General features: G+C 41.9%; 1 protein-coding gene across 1 annotated transcript in view; it reads right to left on the bottom strand.

The window, feature by feature from the left end:
* Positions 1 to 1,182: 1,182 nt before the first annotated feature.
* The window catches only part of MRAP2 (melanocortin 2 receptor accessory protein 2), a gene marked incomplete at its 5' end in the record, with an annotated part of 869,028 nt that continues 849,332 nt past the window's right edge, over positions 1,183 to 20,878 (bottom strand). Inside the window, one exon of the transcript XR_014494211.1 lies at positions 1,183 to 1,356. The remainder of the gene's footprint in view (positions 1,357 to 20,878) is intronic.

The raw sequence follows: 20,878 nt of genomic DNA, 5'->3' as shown, positions 1-20,878 counted from the left end.
TGGAAAAGATCCCCAAGAAGCAAAAAGCCTCCCAAAGTGAGAAGGAGTGGACTACACTCCCCCGTTCCATAGATGAAAGCAGCAAATTAAACTCAGAAGGGGGAGAAAAAAACCCACAGTTTGGATAAATTGGAAAACTAAGAAAAACTGCTAAAACCTTATACCTGAAAAAGCATTGATGGAAATATATATATGCATATATGTATATGTGCGTGTGTGTGTGTGTATGAAAGCTCTTTGTTTCTTTTTTAAAAAAGTTGGAAAATGAACAGTGACACATAGGGGAGGATTACAGGAAACTACAACTGTACTGACTCAGAATTTGGCAAGACGCCTAGAAACAGCAAAAAGCAGCTGGGAACAAAACACTAAGTTATCTCTTACTGAGTGAAACTACATTTGTTTAGAAACTGCTGACCTGGGATTACAAACATGCTGAACTGCATGTTTAAAGTTAAGAACTGCATTGACTTCCGGTTGCCCTCCGGGTGAGATTCAAGGTGCTGTATATGCCCAGAGTCTCCCAATCCAAATCTTTTTACATTTCCTTTATTTCTCCAAGTTTTGTATCCCAAGCATCCATTAGTAGTACATGGTTCAAGGATAATCTTTATTGTCATTTTTTACTGTGGCCAAATTGGCACACATTAAAAATGAAATTTAGTTGGTTGCTCTCAAAAGTGTACACATACGTAACATACATTTAAACATGCTATATGCAACCTCAGAAAACAAAAACCTCAGAAAACATATATATATATATATATATATATATATATATATATATATACACATATATATACATATATACATATACATATACATATACATATACATATACATATACAGTACATATACATATACATATACATATACATATACATATACATATACATATACATATACATATACATATACATATACATATACATATACATATACATATACATATACATATATATATATATATATATATATATATATATATATATATATATATATAATTTCATTTACTGGCTCTTACATTGGATCTTACATTGGAGCCTTGGTGGAGCAGTGGGCTAATGCCTCCTTAAGTAACACCAGCTGCCTGCAATTAGTGCAGGTTCGCATCCCACCAGGCTCAAGGTTGACTCAGCCTTCCATCCTTCCGAGGTAGGTAAAATGAGGACCCAGATTGTTGGGGGCAATTAAGCTGACTTTGTAATAATGCCGCTTGGGGTGTGTGTGAAAGCCCTAATAAGCAGGCATATACATAGAATGAAGGCTACTGCTAAGCTTGTAAGCCGCCCTGAGTCTTCAGAGAAGGGCGGGATATAAATGGAATTAAAATAAATAAATAAAAAATAAATAAATCTCAGAATGCCTCAGTTGTCTCCCTCACTGACATACTATTCTCTAACAAATGAAGCTCTAGTTCACGGGTCGACAACCCGCGGCTCCGGAGCCTCATGCGGCTCTTTGAGCCGTCTCCTGCGGCTCCCAGATGCCCGGTGCGTGCACACCTCTTCGAACGGGCAGTGGTGCGCGCGCACCTCTCCAAATGGAGAGTGGCACTGCCCGTTTGGAGAGGTGCGCGCGCACCTCTCCGAATGGGCGGAGGTGCGCGCGCACCTCCCCAAACCTTTGGAGAGGTGCGTGCGCACCTCCGCGCGAACGGGCAGCAGCGCCGCTCTTTGAGAAAGCTGCCGCGGCACGTTTGCAGGCTGCCGAAAGCGGCAGCTCTGTAGACGGGCCGCGGCAGCTTTCCCAAGAAGCAGCGCCGCTGCCCATTCTGAGAGGTGCGCGCGCACCTCTCCGAATGACCGTAGGTGTGCGCGCACCTCCCCAAACCTTTGGAGAGGTGCGCGCGTACCTTCGTGCGAACGGGCAGCAGCGCCGCTCTTTGAGAAAGCTGCCACGGCTTTTTTTGCGCATGCGCGTGCATGGACGCACGCACGCGGCTCCCACTTTTTTTTATTTGTGATGGAACCGGTTCCCAGTGGCTCTTTTCCTTTTTCAGGTTGCCGACCCCTGCTCTAGTTGAAAGACTGCACAGATAATTTTAAAAGGCAATTCTTATTAGATTTGATATATTACTTCATATACATTTGTTCAGTCCTTCTCAAAATAGAGATTGCAGAGTGAGGGAAGATCTAACTGGTCAAATTTGCTTTTTCTAACTCACAGACAGACATTTGGAAAAAATAAATTAAAAAAATAAAATTGGAAGCTTGAATTCTGTCTTTCAGTTTCAGAAAACTATGAGAATGAAGAGAGTTTTCTCTCAATGACTCCAAGGTCTGTCTTAGTAGGTTTGTATGAAACCTGGGGACCATTGATTATGGAATGAGATTACAAGTAGTCCTTGACTTACGACCATTCATTTACCAGCTGTTATGATGCTGCTGAATAAAGTGACTTATGAGCAGTCCTTGCATTTAAGACCAGGGGTCTTAAAACCTGGCCCTTTTGTGACTTGTGGACTTCAACTCCCAGAATTCCTCAGCCAGCAGGCCTGGCTGAGGAATTCTGGGAGTTGAAGTTCACAAGTCATAAAAGGGCCAAGTTTGAAGACCCCCTGCTTAAGACCATTGGAGCATATTCCCACACTCCTGTGATCACAATTTGGGCATTTAGCAACCAGCATGTATTTACAAAGGTTGTAGCATCCTGGGTCACATGACCACCGTTTTCCACCTTCCCAGCCAGCTTCTGAATAAGCAAAGGTAATGGGGGAAGCCAGATTCACTTAACAACCATGCGATTCACTTAATGGCTATGTGATTCACTTAAATGTTGCAGCAAAAAAAAGTAGTAAAAATGAATGTGATCCCATGATGGCTTACTTTAACAACCTCATTGCTTAGCAGCAAAAGTTCTGGTCTCAGTTGGAGTCATAAGCTGAGGACTGCCTGCAAGTTTAAAATGTACTAAAATAAGATAACAAAATGATAGTGTCTGACTTCACTCATTATCCAATACTGAAGGAGAGAGAAATAACGTTCATAAAATTATATCACTGCAACTATTTCAGGTTATGGTAAATAATACTATGTTAAATTTTGCATATTTAATATTCACAAAATGATAAATAATAGTAATTCTATAGTCAATATAAATTTAACTGGTTTTCTTTCAGGCTAGCTGAATCTTGCCCAGATTTTACGTATTGCTTTAATAAAGGAAGGAGATAATGATGAAAAGAATAACTAAAGTTAAGTTACAGTCTGATAGGATGAGAAGCTGTTTCTCTGCCAGCCATGCGTAGCAAAAACAAACAATGACTTACAATTATTATTTGGTACAGTAACACCGGTAAAGAAATTGCATAAATTGATCCTCAGTTTATGATTTCAGTTAAATCTTCAGGCAGTAGCCACAGCTGCTCTCAAAAATTACATTTAATAAATGCCAAGAGTCAACTAAAATGCTTAAAGCTTTTTGTATTATTTTCCAAAAAAGTACATTTTCAAACATTTATTTGATTAATCATCATACAACCTGTTATGTATTGGGCTCAAGTGTAACACCATGTGGTTAGCTGGAGCAGCTAACGGCTCTCCAGCAACCCAGACTCCAGGTCTCCAGTGCTGCTATTGGCTGCCCCTAGGCGGCAATGGGTTACTTTAAATCTATTGGCTGCCGCCTAGGGGCCAGGTTATAAATTGCTGTAAGCTCCAGCCCAATTCTCTGTTCAGATCCTGCAAGCAATAAACCATGAGCTTTATTAAACTCACTTGCCTCATCTTCTTTCCTGCGTGAAGAACTCACTACACAACACTGGCGACAAAGGTGGGATCCTGCTTCTCCAGAAGAGCTGAAGTTCACTAGGGGAGAGGCACCTCATGCCTGGAGGGAAAAGGCATTACCCCCCCCCCGCCTTCAGTTGGCTAGCAAGCCATGCTAGTGACCTCGTGCTCAGTGGATTCAGTCCCTGGGCCTCAGAGAAGCAGGATCGGAAACCGCAGGAACCAGCCGAAGACAGCATGCCGAAGGTCAGAAGACTTTGCAAATTCAATGTCACGCATCCAGAGGGATGGCCTTCCTACTTGCCCCAGGTAGAGAGCTACCTCCGGGCAAACCAAGTCACAGAAGATGGGCTAAAGGCCACCACGCTGCTCTGCATGTGCAGCCTGGCCACATTCGACCTGGCCAAAATTCTCTTCGCACCGATGCCAATAGAGTCAGTTTCCTACGCTGACCTCAAGAAGAAGCTGGAAGAGCATTTCCAGCCAAAGATATCAATAATTGCTTGGTGTTTCAAGTTTGAACAGCGATTGCAGCAGCCTGGCAATACAGCATCTGAATACATCGTGGCCTTGAGGCAGGCTGCACACCTCTGTAAATTTTCTGACGTAGAGGAGTGACTGCAAGATCGGCTTGTCTGCGGCCTATGGAATTGAACACTCCAGCAAAGACTTTTTGCCAGACTGAATTTAACATTCATCGAAGCCCAAGATGAAGTAATGGAAGACGATGCCGCCGGGGGTGCAGTCCAAACAGTCCAGCCCGCCAAAACAATGAAGCATGAAGAAACAGTCCACCATGAGGACGCCAAACGCTCAGAGGAATCTTTGGAGGAAGAAGATCCCGAAGTCAACAAGCTTCACAAGCAACCCGACGCACAGCACTGCAGCAGCAAACAGCAAGAGAACACTTACAAGGCAGTTCTCTTACCTAGATGTAAGGGCTGTGGCAGCAATCATCAATGTGCTGATTGCAGATTCTGGTCAGCCATGTGTAGGGCCTGCGGCAAAACAGGCTACATTGCAACGATTTGCAGAGCTCGCCAGAGGGACCGGCCACCCAAACACCATTTGGAAGATCCAACCAGGAGAGGTATTGGAGCCCAGGGTCCATTTTTCTCCAGTGGTTCTCCTCTTACCTCCTGGGACGTTCGCAGTCGGTGTTAGCAGGGGGGCAGAGATCGACCCTGAGACCTCTCATTTGTGGAGTTCCTCAGGGATCGGTTCTCTCGCCTCTCCTGTTCAACATCTATATGAAGCCGCTGGGTGAGATCATTCGTGGTTTTGGAGTTGGGTATCACCAATATGCTGATGATACCCAACTTTTTATTTCTACCCCAAACCACCCCAGCGATGCCCTCGACGTGATGTCCCGTTGCCTGGAGGTGGTCCGGGTCTGGATGGGGAGGAACAGGCTTCGACTCAACCCTGACAAGACTGAGTGGCTGTTCGTGCCGGCATCCCGGGAAATTCTGATTATCTCATCATTGGCCATGGGGGGTGAGCTATTACCCCCCGTAGATAGGGCCCGCAACTTGGGGGTCCTTCTAGATTCACAGCTCTCTTTGGAAGAGCATATTGGAGCTGTGACTAGGGGGGCCTTTGCCCAGGTTTGCCTGGTGCACCAGTTGCGGCCCTATCTAGACCGGGATGCCTTGCGCACAGTCACTCATGCGCTCGTGACCTCTCGTCTAGACTACTGTAATGCTCTCTACATGGGGCTGCCCTTGAGGTCCACCCGGAGACTCCAGCTGGTGCAGAATGCAGCCGCGTGAGTCGTCTTGGGAGTTTCCCGATACTCCCATATTACACCTCTGCTCCGCGAGCTGCATTGGCTACCGGTTGCTCTCCGGGTGAGGTTCAAGGTGTTAGTTATGACGTACAAAGCCCTTCATGGCATGGGTCCGGATTACCTACGGCAACACCTGCGACCGGCGTCAACTTCCCTCCGTCCAGTGCACTCCCACAGAGAGGGCCTCCTCAGGGTGCCGCCGATCAAAGAATGCCGATTGGTGACCCCCAGGGGGAGAGCGTTCTCTGTGGGCGCGCCAGACCTTTGGAACAGCTTACCAGTTGAGCTCCGGACGGCCCCCGACCTTCGCTCCTTCCGGCGCGATCTTAAAACATTCTTTTTCGAACAAGCTGGCCTGGTCTGACGGGATGGGGTTGGGTTTTTAAAATTAGTTTTAACTTAATATGTATTGATTTTATGGGCATGATGTTTAATGGTTTTTTAATGGTTTTTTAATTTTTGTATCTGATTTTTATTGTGTATTGCCCTGTTCACCGCCCTGAGTCCTTCGGGAGAAGGGCGGTATAGAAATGAAATTATTAAATTAAATTAAATTAAATTTAGTGTGGGGGTTTAGGAGCTGTAGAAGTGTATGCCACACCAGGGCCCGACGCCCCCTCAAACCTAAACTCAAGCTGCAGGTGGAGCTACAAGGAGTCCCTTGTAAAATGGAGTTGGACTCTGGCTCTGCTGTCTCCATTATCTCCCAGGACACCTTCAGTTTTGTGTGCAGTTGCAGTAGGAAATGGGCCAAGCTAAGGCCCTCCGACATAATTTTAACTGACTTTCGAAAAGCTCAAGTCAAAGTTAAGGGAGAAGCCACATTGGCCGTAAAATTTAAGGGGTTTTATGGGCACCTGGATGTCATACTAGTAGGGGACCAGAGAACGAGTCTCATAGGACTAGATTGGTTTGATGCTTTAGGCATTCAAATAACTGGTATCAACCGGACACATGCTGCAAACCTTTCGTCAGTCTGCGAGGACTTTGCAGACATTTTTGATTCAGCCCTAGGAACATACACAGGCCCGCCTATCTCATTCAAGCTAGATCCCAACATACTCCCCACTAGGGTTAAGCCTAGAAGGGTCCCTTTTGCACTAAAGCATAAAATTGATTTAGAATTAGACAAGCTTGTAGAACAGGACGTTTTACAACCAGTTGATGGTGGGGAGTGGGAAATTCCTATAGTCACGCCACTTAAGGCCAATGGAGAAATTAGGATATGTGCAGACTATAAATGTACGCTGAATAAAGCCCTTAAGCAACACGCTTACCCTGTCCCAGTGGTGAACCACATTTTAGCTCTTTGCAAGGAGGAACCATTTTTGCTAAATTAGATTTAGCACAGGCCTATCAGCAACTGCCGGTTGATGAGGCCACAGCCGTGGCTCAGACGATTGTGACTCACAGGGGGGCTTTCAAGGTAAAGCATTTACAATTTGGAGTTAGCGTTGCCCCAGACATTTTTCAGGGAATCATGGAACACACACTTAAAGGCATTGTGAGAATGAAAGCCTTAGCAAGAAGCTACCTATGGTGGCCTGGCCTTGACAAGGACATTGAAGCACAGGTACATGGTTGTTATACATGCCAGCAATCTAGGCCTGAGATGCCACATGCCCCAGTTCACAGGTGGGAGGAAACACACACTCCTGGTCTAGAATTCACATAGACTACGCTGGGCCCTTTCAGGGACAGCTCTTCCTCATAGTGGTGGACAGTCACTCCAAATGGCTGGAAGTAATTCCAGTTCCTAACATGGCTACTGCTAGGACCATCCAGGTGCTGAGAAAACTCTTTGCAACACATGGGTTGCCAGGTGTCTTAGTTTCAGACAATGGGGCTCAATTCCCTGCTGCTGAATTTCAGGCCTTCCTAACAGCAAATCTTATCAGACATGCAATGTCTGCCCCCTTTCACCCATCTTCTAATGGTCAAGCTGAACATATTGTAACAGGTGACTGGCATCACAGACTGGCAGATTTTTTACTCTGTCAGCATTCTACGCCCTGCACTGCTACAGGCAAAAGTCCTGCAGAACTTTGTTGGGGAAGGGGACTGATCACTAAACTGGACAGGTTGCATCCAGATAGAGTGGCAGCAGAAGCCTCTCGTCCAAATCCCACAAGGGGGCTACAAGTCGGTGATTGGGTTTGGGCAAGGAACTATGGACATGGAAATTTGGTAAAATTACCAAATCATCTGGTCCCCTTTCTTATGAAGTGGGGCTAGAGGGAGGGCGAGTCGTCAGATGCCACATTGATCAACTCAGGAAACGGTTTCCAGAACAGCCACTAAGCGAGGACAGCCACTAAGCGAGTCCCTCCCAAAGTCCCCAAACTTACAGCCAAGCTAGCCCACACATGGACTCTCAAGACTATTCATTCATTAGTAATGAGGAACTGGGCTTAGAGGAGGGGGAGTCCAGTAGTGAAACATGGATCCCCTGATGGAGCAAGCCAACCTACTTTAACTGCTGTGCCAACTCTGCTAATTAGTCTGACTCTGGGGTGGGCCAACCTGGAGAGGCCAGCCAGAGAGCTTTTAATTCCTTTGACTCAAGTGCTTCAAAGGACAATGGTTTACCTAGCCCAATGGGTAAGTTGGTAGACCACAAAGGGACTGGAACCCCGAGACGTTCCACAAGGGCATGCAAGCCTCCTTCTTATCTAGCTGACTATGTTGCTAAATAATGGAACTATAGTGTTGTCTGTACTGTAACTTGTCACTGTACTTAAACAGTAGTAGGAATATGATATTAACTGTCTTGTGTACTATAATGGAAGTCTACTCATTCTGGCTATCTGATGCTATAATGTTAACTTGTATTGTTTCACAAATAGTTGCTATGATGTTAAGTCTTGTAACTTGTTTGTTTACTAATTATTGCTATGATGTTGTCTGATCTAAGAGGGGAGGGTTGTTATGTATTGGGCTCAAGTGTAACACCATGTGGTTAGCTGGAGCAGCTAATGGCTCTCCAGCAACCCAGACTCCAGGTCTCCAGTGCTGCTATTGGCTGCCCCTAAGCAGCAATGGGTTACTTTAAATCTATTGGCTGCTGCCTAGGGGCCAAGCTATAAATTGCGGCAAGCTGCAGCCCAATTCTCTGTTCAGATCCTGCAAGCAATAAACCATGAGCTTTGTTAAACTCACTTGCCTCGTCTTTTTTCCTGCACAAAGAACTCACTACACAACACAACCAGTGTCACAGTAGCAGATCAGGAGGTTTGGAAACAAGGATCCATTTTCCCAATCTGAATAAATATTGGTAAAAACCACAGCTATGCTACTAATCCCAACATTCATTTTGATGCCTCGCATATCTATAAGATTCTCCGGGGACCCCATTTGGGGCTCTCACAAATATAGCATACGCAGATAAGCTGTAATTATGTGGAGTAGATAAATGTTTTGGTCTTTTATACTCTGCAGTCCAGTAATTTAAAATTCCCTGCCTAGCAAATAAATAAAATGAATGCTTTTTTTTCTAAACCAATTCAATGTATCACTCAGTACAATTAATTTAAATGAAGGTGTTCAAGACAACACATTTGGGTTAAATGGGGATTATAATTTAACTTCGTTTAATTGAAAAACTTCTTATTTCTATTATAGACATATTTCAAGCCAACCATGCTCAATATTGCTTTATAAGATGAGGGGGGGGGGAATGGAAGTATATAAATAAATCTGAATTAGCATAATTACATTACACATTACATTGTGTAATGTTATTATTAACATAATAACATTACACAATAACTAGGATGGCAGAGTGAAACTAGGGAGATCTACTTTGACAATCTATCCAAACACATGATTACTCAAAGTAAGTTTTATCTGAATTTCTTCCTTCCTATTTTGAAATTATGTTTATATTTGTTATTGTTCTAATTGTCACTGAGCTAAACCTGACCCTAGTGCCTATAATGATAAAATCTACATATTATATTAACTCAAGTGATAATCTGTATCTTTATTTATTTATTTTTTATTTTAATTCCATTTATATCCCGCCCTTCTCCGAAGACTCAGGGTGGCTTACAAGCTTAGAAGTAGCCTTCATTCTATGTATATGCCTGCTTATTAGGGCTTTCACACACACCCCAAGCAGCATTATTACAAAGTCAGCTTAATTGCCCCCAACAATCTGGGTCCTCGTTTTACCTACCTCGGAAGGATGGAAGACTGAGTCAACCTTGAGCCTGGTGGGATGCGAACCTGCACTAATTGCAGGTTAAAATAATAATCTCATTATAATTTCTGTAGCAATATATTATCTATTGATGGCTTGCTGGGCCTGTGGCAAGTGAAGTAAGCTTATATAAGTAAGCTTATATAGTGATCAAAAATTGTAGTCAGAACAAACCAAGGAACATTGGAATCCTTCACAGTAACATCTGGAGTAAAAGTATCACCACTATTGTTTATCACCTGCATTGACAGCATAAACCAAGAAGCCAGACCCAAGAATGGAAATTATATCAACAAACTACTCTTTGCAGATGATCTGGGACTGATAAGAAACTACAACATCTTCTGGCCATGAACCAAGAATTGCAGACAAATAATATGAGAATCAAGAAAGAGAAAAAAAAAGTAATAATGGCAACCGGAAGGAAAAAAGCAAATCCTAACCATATTAATAGAAGGAACAAGCATAGAACAAGTATCAGTTTAAATATCCAGGAAGAACATTTACCAAAGATGATAAAGTGGATGAAGAGTGTAAGGCGAACCAAGTATTTGGACCACATGCTCCTCTACTTCAACATAAGGCAGTACTGATCAGCACAAAGAAGCATCTCATACAAAGCATATTCATCCCCACCCTATGTTACCAGTGCCAAACATGGACACTTTCAATAAAATATAACTGAAAGTTAGTCACTACAGAAATGAGATGTTTGAGGAAAGCTTCTAGAATGATCAGAAGAGATAAAATCAGAAATGAGACCACAAGAGAAAGGACGGCATAGAACCAATCTTAAATTACATACAAAAACAGCAAATAAAGTGGTTTGTTCACATAGAGAGGATGTTGTGGGATTTCATACTGTAGAAGGCATATATGAAAAGAGGAGAAGGTCAAAGAAGAAGATGGAGAAACAACATCAAAGATGCACTACAAGAACATCAACTAACAGTGGTTGAGGCTGCCAGAAAGGCAAGAGCCAGAACTTTGTATCTCCCTCGACACCCATTGTGGGAGAAGGAGAAGGAGAAGGAGAAGGGGAAGGAGAAGGAGAGGGAGAAGGAGAGGGAGAAGGAGAAGGAGAGGGAGAGGGAGAGGGAGAGGGAGAGGGAGAGAGAAGGGGGAGATAACATCATCATCAAGGGGTTGATAGCAGGATAAGTCCTAGCTATCTGTGATAGCTGAGGTCTTGTTCTGCAAGGTTACTTGGGATAGGTTTGAGCCAAAACCTCAAAGATGTTGATGAGGTTCTCTGTGCTATTGGCTTGATACCTGAACAATGGACCTCTGTACCACCAGACTACTGAAAACTGACAGAGGCAAGAGGAAACTGGGTGCAGAAGGTGGTACATACATCCATGAATAAGGGGATGATGCCTTTTGTCTTAAAAAAAGGTGTTGATGTGCCTTTTCCTCAGGAAGCTGTTGATCGATCCAGCGGTTCTAGATACTTATTTTGCTCAGGGTTTGCACATCTTGATTTTTCTTTTACTCCTTTAAACACATTCCTGCTTTTCTGTCAAGATTCATGCTTGGGTGTGGAACTGAACCTACACTGGTCACTTTTGTTGACGACCTTTGTTGAGGATAGGAGAAATGAAATTATCCTGTTCATGCTTGATTTCTTGACAGCTTTTGATAACTAACCATGGCATTCTTCTGAGATAACTAGCTATATGTGTCACCCCAGATCAGGCAGTTTGTGTTTGTAGTGGAGGAAAATCTCACCATTTCTGGCATCAATGAAAATATTTGCTGCTAGAAGGCAGTATATAAGCAGATTTTTACAACTGGTCCCTCCAGATGTGTTGAGTTTTTATGCAAATACACTTCCATAATGACCAATAGAAATAACTAGTTTTGAAATCCAATACAATAATCAGGATATTGGGGAAAAGTGACCATCACAATTGATGTTCAATCTTCTTTTGAGATATAAAATTTTAATTGAGCAGAAAAGGCCAATCTAATCATATTCCTGGGGATGTTTATTAACCTGCTTGGTTAATAATAGTACAGAGAATTAAGATATAAAAGGACATATTTGATTTTTATTAATTCTTGCCTGTTTCCAGACAGTATAAATGATATAGGTACTACACACCCCATACAAAGACCCTCACTGTTTATTCCTAGATAACTGTGCAAAGGATTGCAAATTTTAGTCAGGAGGTTAAGCAGACTTAACCTTGTGGTTTCTTAGTGGACTGTGACATTTTGGACCAAAAATGGAGGGTGTCTTTTCTATTGTTACAATTATCTAGGGTAAAAAAAAACCCCTTCAGAAAACATGTTTTGCTTTCTATTTGAAAAACTATTTTATTGTCGCTCTACAATTAAATTGAAAAATGGGAAATTACCTTATCTGAACTGATAGTCCACTCCTACTCTTTCAAAATGTTACCATCTCATTCCTATTTCCTTCTGCTCTATGGATAAACAACCATATTGGCTGAAAACATGGGGCTTTTGTTTTGATGCGAATAGCCATGAATTTCAAATAAAACAAGGATTTTAAAAAATAATAAACATTTCTAGAATTAATGAGAAAGACAGGTTTTTCCCCCCAGTTTATTAATTGGGAAAGGTCAGGATCAGCCTTAACATTAAAAGAGCAATACAGTATGTAGCCCTTTGGGTTTGTTAGAAAAAAGCAGAATTTTTCTGTATGAATTAATTGCTCTTTTATTATTGTTAGGGGAAGAGATTGTTTTACCTTGTCTGGGAAAGTAACATGGATACTTTGAGGGGACAATGCACTTTAACTAAGATGAGTCATAGAATCATGAAATCATAGGGCTGGAAGGGATCTTGGAGGTCTTCTAGCCCACCCCCCTGTTCAAGGTAGAGGTCCTTATGCCTTCCTGGACAAATGATTGTTCAATCTTGAATAGGTGATCTCCATCATTTGCTGCTCAGTTTTAGTTCAACAATGAATCAGATGATTAGAATAGAATAGAATAGAATAGAATAGAATAGAATAGAATAGAATAGAATAGAATAGAATAGAATAGAATAGAATAGAATAGAATAGAATAGAATAGAGCTGGAAGGGACCTTGGAGGTCTTCTAGTCCAGCCCCCTGCTCAAGCAGGAGAACCTATACCATTTCAGACAAATGGCTGTCCAATCTCTTCTTTAAAACTTCCAGTATTGGAGCATTCACAACTTCTGAAGGCAGGTTGTTCCACTGATTAATTGTTCTAACTGTCAGGAAATTTTTCCTTAGTTCTAGGTTGCTTCTGTCTTTGATTAGTTTCCATCCATTGCTTCTTGTCCTGCCTTCAGGTGCTTTGGAGAAAAGCTTCACTCCCTCTTCTTTGTGGTAACCCCTGAGAATATTGGAAGACTGCTATAATTTCACCCCTAGTCTTTCTCTTCATTAAACTAGACATACCCAATTCCAGCAACAGTTCCTTATGTGTATTAGCCTCCAGTCCCCTAATCATCTTTGTTGCTCTTCTCTGTACTCTTTCTAGAATCTCAACATCTTTTTTTAACATCATGGTGACCAAAACTGGATGCAGTATTCCAGGTGTGGCCTTACCAAGGCATTGTAAAGTGGTATTAATACTTCACGTGATCTTGATTCTATCCCTCTGTTAATGCCGCCTTGCACTGTGTTGGCTTTTTTGGCAGCTGCAGCACACTGCTGGCTCATATTTAAGTGATTGTCCACTAGGACTCCGAGATCCCTGTCACAGTTACTACTATTGAGCAAGGAACCACCTATACTATACCTGTGCATTTGGTTTTTCTATCCTAAATGTAGAACCTTACTTTTTTCACCATTGAATTTCATTTTGTTAGATAGCCCCCAATGTTTTTCTGTAATGAATGATGTTGCTACTATGAATTAGCAGCAGCATCCTATGCATGTTTACTTAAAGTGAGTTCACCTGTGTTTGAATTACTCCCAAATATATACTCCCTGATGCTCCCTGATATATATAATAAATATATATTATTCAGTGCTTTTTTGTAAATGAAAAAGGTGCCAGAACTCACATATGTCATAGAACCCACCTTGCCTACCCTACAAGGCTCCATCCAAAAAAGGTGCCGGAACTCCATTCTGAGCGTTCTATGAGAAAAAACACCCTGATATTATTTATCAACAAACCCCCATTGCTGTTTACATAGGACAAATTAGTCAACCATATTGTAAAACCCCCAAATGGGCACAACAGCTGAAAAGGCAATGTAAAACATTCAACTGTTCATACAATTCTAAAGCTATCTTTTTGATGATCATCCTTGAACAAAGAGTTTCCAAAGACCAATTCAGAATAGACAAACAGATCTAAAGAATTTCTCTTTATCTTTCCTGTGGCTTAAAAACAGACAGAGGAGTTTACTACGCTGGTCTGATTCCCATCCTGCTAAGTCAAAATGTGATAAGTTAGTTTTCAATTTAGCATAAGTTAGGCCATTTCCTCACGGTGACTTGCAGAACTTTTCCTCAAGGCTATGTTAATATGCTTTCCTCCTGCCCTTCAACTAGGAGAAAAAAATAACAAAATAAATTGCAGTGCTCTTCACATCTTATTTGTACAGCACCCCACAGACTGGGCAGTGTTGCTATCCTTACACAATTTAATGTAGAATAGTTTCTAGACAGTGGTTGGTGGATTCACTGCTATCCTCTCTCTTCTCATTCACTTGCAGAAAAATAATCAACAATTGCTTTCCTAAACATGAAATAAAAAACATATAATAAATTGTTGAAGATTCAAGCTTTAGTTTGTATTATGAACTGCATGTTCCCTCCTAGGAGATCAATATGAAACAGTTTCAGAGATTCTGGCTGCTAGATCTCCGCAAGTTAGAATTACACATGAAATAGAACACTTCAACAGTTCTTGAGATAATACCAACACAATTTTTTTTAATGAATGCAAATAACAAAACTGCTGTTAAAAAAACCCAGCGTGAATGAAAAGATGTTTAACGGGCAATTATAAGAAGTTACAGGTAATAATTCCATCTCTTTTAAGACTTTATGTGATTATTCACCCCAAAAGCAACCAACTACTTTCTTGATTGTTGACTCTAGCAGGAAAACTGAGTCATACAGTCATACATAAGAGCCTTGGTGGAGCAGTGGGCTAATGCCTCCTTAAGTAACACCAGCTGCCTGCAATTAGTGCAGGTTCGAGTCCCACCAGGCTCAAGGTTGACTCAGCCTTCCATCCTTCCGAGGTAGGTAAAATGAGGACCCAGATTGTTGGGGGCAATTAAGCTGACTTTGTAATAATGCCGCTTGCGGGGGGGGAACCCCTAATAAGCAGGCATATACATAGAATGAAGGCTATTGCTAAGCTTGTAAGCCGCCCTGAGTCTTTGGAGAAGGGCAGGATATAAATGGAATTAAAATAAATAAATAAAAAAATACAAGGAAAATCATGCCAAGATATGAAAAACCAGAAAGCATAAAATTGAGCAACCAAGGTTTGCTGCTTTAGTCTATCCTTCAAAGTTCTTTCCAAGATCTGGACTAGATAGACTCTTCACTTGATCATTTCAGATTGGCCTGCCTTGCCTGGTTCTCCTCCTGCCTTCTGTTTCTCAAAATCAACTGTGTTCACATATGCTATAATCACTCATGGAGATGTCTCAGACTGGATTCACATTTTAAACTATATTTTAACAGTGGCCTGGTTTGTACAATAGATTCAGCTGCAACCAAACAACATTGTAGTTTAGTACAACAAACAAATCTCTGGTCTCTAATGAAGTTTTGTTTCCTTTGCTTACCTACAGTATAGTGGAAAGGAAATGAGGAAGAAGAAAATTGGAAAAAACTGTATTTTATTTTATTTATTTATTTATTTGAATTCCATTTATATCCCGCCCTTCTCCGAAGACTCAGGGTGGCTTACAAGCTTAGCAGTAGCCTTCATTCTATGTATATGCCTGCTTATTAGGGCTTTCACACACACACCCTAAGCGGCATTATTACAAAGTCAGCTTAATTGCCCCCAACAATCTGGGTCCTCATTTGAAATGCAGTGTACATTTTTTTTAAAAAATAACAAAAAACCCCAACCCCTTCCTTCCTATCTTTAATAATTAAAAGAGATCTTAAGCTTGTGAACCATTTTTAATGGTTTTTTTTAACTTTTGTATTTTGTACTGTTTGATTTTAAATACCCTGTAAACTGCCCTGAGTCCTTCGGGAAAGGGCAGTATATAAATTTAATAAAATTAAAAATTAAATTAAATTAAATTTTGGAGACATCCTACTGTTCTTTTATAGGGCTTTGATGAAAGAAATACTGCTGCTGCTGCAATGGGTTTTGAACATCAAACAAGTATGTTTAGATTTAATCTATCAGGTATATACTGATTTTTACATATGGCTTTTCCTCAGCTCAAAACCTTCTGGAGGTTAATCCCGCCCCCACCCATGCATCATAACTTTATAAGGAAAAAATGTCCTGACATTTCATTAATTTTATCAGACTACAGGAGAATTTCAGCTAGTTTCAACAGTACGGACAATTTCATTTCATTTCATTTCATTTATTATATTTGTATACCGCCCTTCTCCCAAAGGACTCAGGGCGGTGAACAGGGCACATAAAAAATACAGAATACAAAAATTAAAAAAGAATTAAATAAGAGCCCGAACTAAAAACAGTAGAATAATATTAAAAATCCCCAATAAAAACCCCAGCACATCCCCCATCAGGCCAGGCCGGCTTGCTCAAATAGGTAGGTCTTCAGACCGCGTCGGAAAGAGCGAAGGTCAGGTGCCATCCAGAGCTCAACCGGCAGCTGATTCCATAAAGCCAGGGCGCCCACAGAGAAGGCCCTCCCCCTGGGGGCCACCAGCCGACATTCTCTGACTGGTGGCACCCTGAGGAGGCCCTCTCTGTGGGAACGCACAGGGCGGAGGGAAGTTGACGTCGGCAGCAGGTGATCCCCGAGGTACTCCGGACCCATGCCATGTAGGGCCTTAAAAACCATTACCAATTGGGCTTCTTAAGATATATTATCAGTGAATGTAGACACTTGCTCTGTTGTGTCATTCTAATTAAAACAAACAAACAAAAAAGAACATTGTTCTATCTTTTCACGGTTCTTATTCCCCCCACTCTATCAATGGGAACAACAATGGTGTCATCCTATGGACTCAGCCCTTGCCGGATGTTCTTCTTTTTCTTCTTTATTTCATCTTTTACTGTTCTAGGTGTTCTTATTTCTACTGGTCTCATCTATCGGAACCATGACAATAATAGTGTGTTCACCCAGTCAAATGGCATAATATTTATTTTATTTATTCAATTTATATGGCCACCCAGCTCACCCTAGTGACTATTGTCAGCTAATACTGCAATAGTTACACAACAACAAAATAAAATACATCATGGCAGTCAAGGTAACAATCAAACAACTATTAACATCTCTTGAACTCTGACAATTGCTTTAACTTGTTCGAACCTCATTCAGCTGCCATGTAAATTATGAATAAAACATAATTATCCTGAGAGATTTCTCTCAGAGTTGGGGATCTTACAGTACACCAAAATTTTAATTTAAAACAATTTAGCTTAAGGCTCTTTCTCACAGCTTCATTCAGATTTTGAGTCAGCAGAAAAGTACCCTGGCATAAATGTCACAGCCAAGCTCTAATCTGCCTCCGTAACATGGCCAGCCAGTAGCCCAGTCTTACACTATAAGTACAAATAAAGAAGAGTGAGTGGTGGATTCTCTGGTTTCATTTCTTCTACTGAGCATCACCTGCCTTCAGAAAAAACTTACTCCAAAATTAGTTGGGACTGTGAAAAACTTGCTTGTATTCTTGAATAACTTGAATATTTATTCTGGAACAGTGCTCAGTACATATGTAAAAGTATTCCCCAAGCAGCTTATATGCCTTAGGGAGAATTATGAGGTGAACTGGGAAGAAAAATCTGCCCCAGTTAAGCTTGTTGCTTTTCATTGGAAATAAGCTGCCTTGATTGCATCAGGTTTACTGCAAAGCTTGTATATGTCAACTGATGAGGGAATTCCAGGAACTGCAAGGTGATTGGATTGAAGAAGATTAAAGTCAAGCAGGATATTGAAATCGTTTGTATAGGAGTCTACAACACAAAAAACAGCAGTGCCTGTTATCCCACCTATCTGAGTAAAAATATGAGTGATATTTTTCCAGTCAACAGAAAAGAGCCAAAAAAACCAAATTCTCATGAAGAAGCAGGAGACCAATGTATGAGAAAATTGCTATGCAAAGAATAAAATGATCCAGCAGGTATTTTATCCTTATGAATGAGAATAGAATAGAATAGAATAGAATAGAATAGAATAGAATAGAATAGAATAGAATAGAATAGAATAGAATAGAATAGAATAGAATAGAATAGAATAGAATAGAATAGAATAGAATAGAATAGGAAGGGACCTTGGACGTCTTCTAGTCTAGCTCAAGCAGGAGACCCTATATAGCATTTCAGATAGGTGGCTCACCAATCTTTTCTTAAAACCTCCAGTAATGAAGCACCTACAACTTCTGAAAGCAAGCTCTTTCACTGGTTAATTGTCCTCACTGTTAGGAAGTTTCTCCTTAATTCCAGGTTGCTTCTCTTTGGTCAGTTTCCAACCATTGTTTCTTGTCCTGCCCTGTAGTGCTTTGGAGAATAGTTTGATGCCCTCTTCTTTGTGGCAGCCCCTCAAATATTGAAATACTGCTATGATGGGATGAAAATCAGAAGGCATGTCAGAAGAATGAAGGCAAATATACATGTTCCAGGATAATCTTGCAGGATCCAATCAGGGTTAATCACCAGGACCAGAGGTTTAGTCTTCCGAGCTTTTGGACTTGTGCTGGAGCCCATCCTCAAGGAACGTCTCTCTACTGGAATGCACATTCTGGTGAGAGAGAAATTCCCTGAGGGTGGCCTCCAGCACGAGTCCAAAGGCTCGGAAAAAATAAACCTCTGGTCCGTGACTAGCCCAGATTGGATCCCTCACGGCAGAAGAACTGAAAAGACCAATCCCTATTTTCACATTTGAGATTATGAGATGCGTATTGTACACTGGGTATCCTTTTAATTTCCAATTGTGTGATTGGTGTTTGTTGAATCATTGTGTCATAGGGGTGAACTAGAAAAGAATTAACATTCTCTTTATGTAAAGGGGAAAGCCCAGTCTTGTTAGGAAGATGGAGAAAAGATTACAGGCTTTATCTGCAAAAACTGGAATGGAGCCCTATCTTATAACCAGTTTTAAACTATGTACCTTTCTCCTTTTCAGGAAGTGAGTCTCTGATTATGGAATACTCTTTCATCCTTACTCCATTGCTACACATTTAGCACAATTTATAAACATATTTAATAAAACCAGACTGGCTGGAGGTAGGGGTTGTAGGTGGACAATAAGAGTGGCAAGTAGTAAGGTTAGATGGTTAGAGTCCTTTGTTGTAAATCCTATCAGCGAAGTTAGACAGCAGGAGTATCAGGCATATTAAAAGGTAAAGGTTCCCCTGCACATGCGTGCTAGTCATTTCCAACTCTAGGGGCCGGTGCTCATCTCCGTTTCAAAGCCGAAGAGCCAGCGCTTGTCCGAGGACGTCTCCGTGGTCATGTGGCCGGCATGACTAGACGCCAAAGGCGCACGGAACGCTGTTACCTTCCCACCGTAGTGGTCCCTATTTTTCTACTTGCATTTTTTACGTGCTTTTCAGCTGCTAGGTTGGCAGAAGCTGGGACGAGTAACAGGCGCTCACTCTGCTACGCGGCACTCGGGATTCGACCCGCCAAACTGCCGATCTTCTGATCGACAAGCTCACCATCCTAACCCACTGAGCCACCGCGTCCCTTATCAGGCATATACAGTATGTTTATTTTGAAGCTGTACAAATGGTACTCTTACTGTGTGGCATATGGGCTCTGTGACCAGGCTGGTTACTATTAAGCTAGTGTGAGTCAGCAGAAGGAGAGAGAAAAGAATGAGAGGAGCAGCTCAGGCAGGGCTTTGGAGGATGTCAGTGCTGTCACAAGGGCAGATGAATTGACCTGGCAGGGGAGTCAGCAATGGAGGCAGCATTCTCATTGTCTAAACCTGGCATACTAGTGCTGGGGGTCTAAAGCCCTGGGAAGAGCCAAGATCAGTTGCAGGGAGTGTGGGGGGGGGGAAGAATCTGCTGGTTTGAGCCATAAAGCGGGGGGTGGGGGGAGGAGATATGAAGGAGAGATACAGATTTTGAACCTGTGCTTCTTTGAAGTGTGGGAAACCAGCCCCCTCACCCCCGAAGGAAATATTTTGGGGTATATTAAAAAGGCAGAATATTATATTTCCCCAAAGGAAAGCAGGCCCAGGTTTCTTAATAGACCCATACAGAAACTCAGCAGGCCAGATCTGTTGAAATGCAGATTTGATAATCCTATTCAGAAACTCTGAGGCCTCATTCATGCCTGCAGAAACCCATTCAAGACAGGATCTTTCGAAATCCCTTAGAGCAAAACTGATAGCTAACAATACCAGAGCAGTAGGATTAGAACCAGCAATCCCTCACCCATCCAACACATACTGTAGCCATCAGCCCCAGCCTCAGGAAAGCAGATCATGACCTTTAGGACATAATAGAATTAACCCACCGCCATCAGAATACAAAAAGGGCACACTCAGACTCAGGTCAAAGTAGATGATACAGAAAATACAAAGCCACAGGAACAGGAACAACTTCAAACACAAAAGCCCAAGAAGGTATAAAAACCCACCACTCCCAGCAATATGTGGTCAGCTGCTCCACATGTCTTGTGGTTAATGCTCTTCAATAAACTACAACCTTCTTTCCTAAAGCAATCTCCATTTTGTTTATTCCTGGCTTGGACTGGACCTGTATGCAGATTTTTTTCTTTCAGCAGAAGCAATAGATGTCTGGGAGTGTGTGTGTGGGAAGTTGGTGGCAGGAAAGACACATTGGTGGGAGACTGCTGTGCTGCTAGAGCGTGTGGGTGCCATTTCCTGGCTCCAGAGGGAAAAGGAGTCAAAGCCATTCACTAGAGGCTCTTCTGGGGAAAGAGAAGCAAAGAGCCAGACAGAGAGATCTGCTTCACCCAAAACCACGGCAGATGGGGAGAGAGGCAGGCCTGGAGACTCAGGGAAGCCCCAAAACAGGAAGGGCTGGTTAAAGATGGGGGAAGAAAGACA

Source organism: Vipera ursinii (genome assembly GCF_947247035.1).
Source record: "Vipera ursinii genome assembly, chromosome: 1".
In the NCBI taxonomy this organism is placed as follows: Eukaryota; Metazoa; Chordata; class Lepidosauria; order Squamata; family Viperidae; genus Vipera; species Vipera ursinii.
Note: the sequence above shows the minus strand (reverse complement) of the source record. Positions and strands in the feature narration are given on the sequence as shown.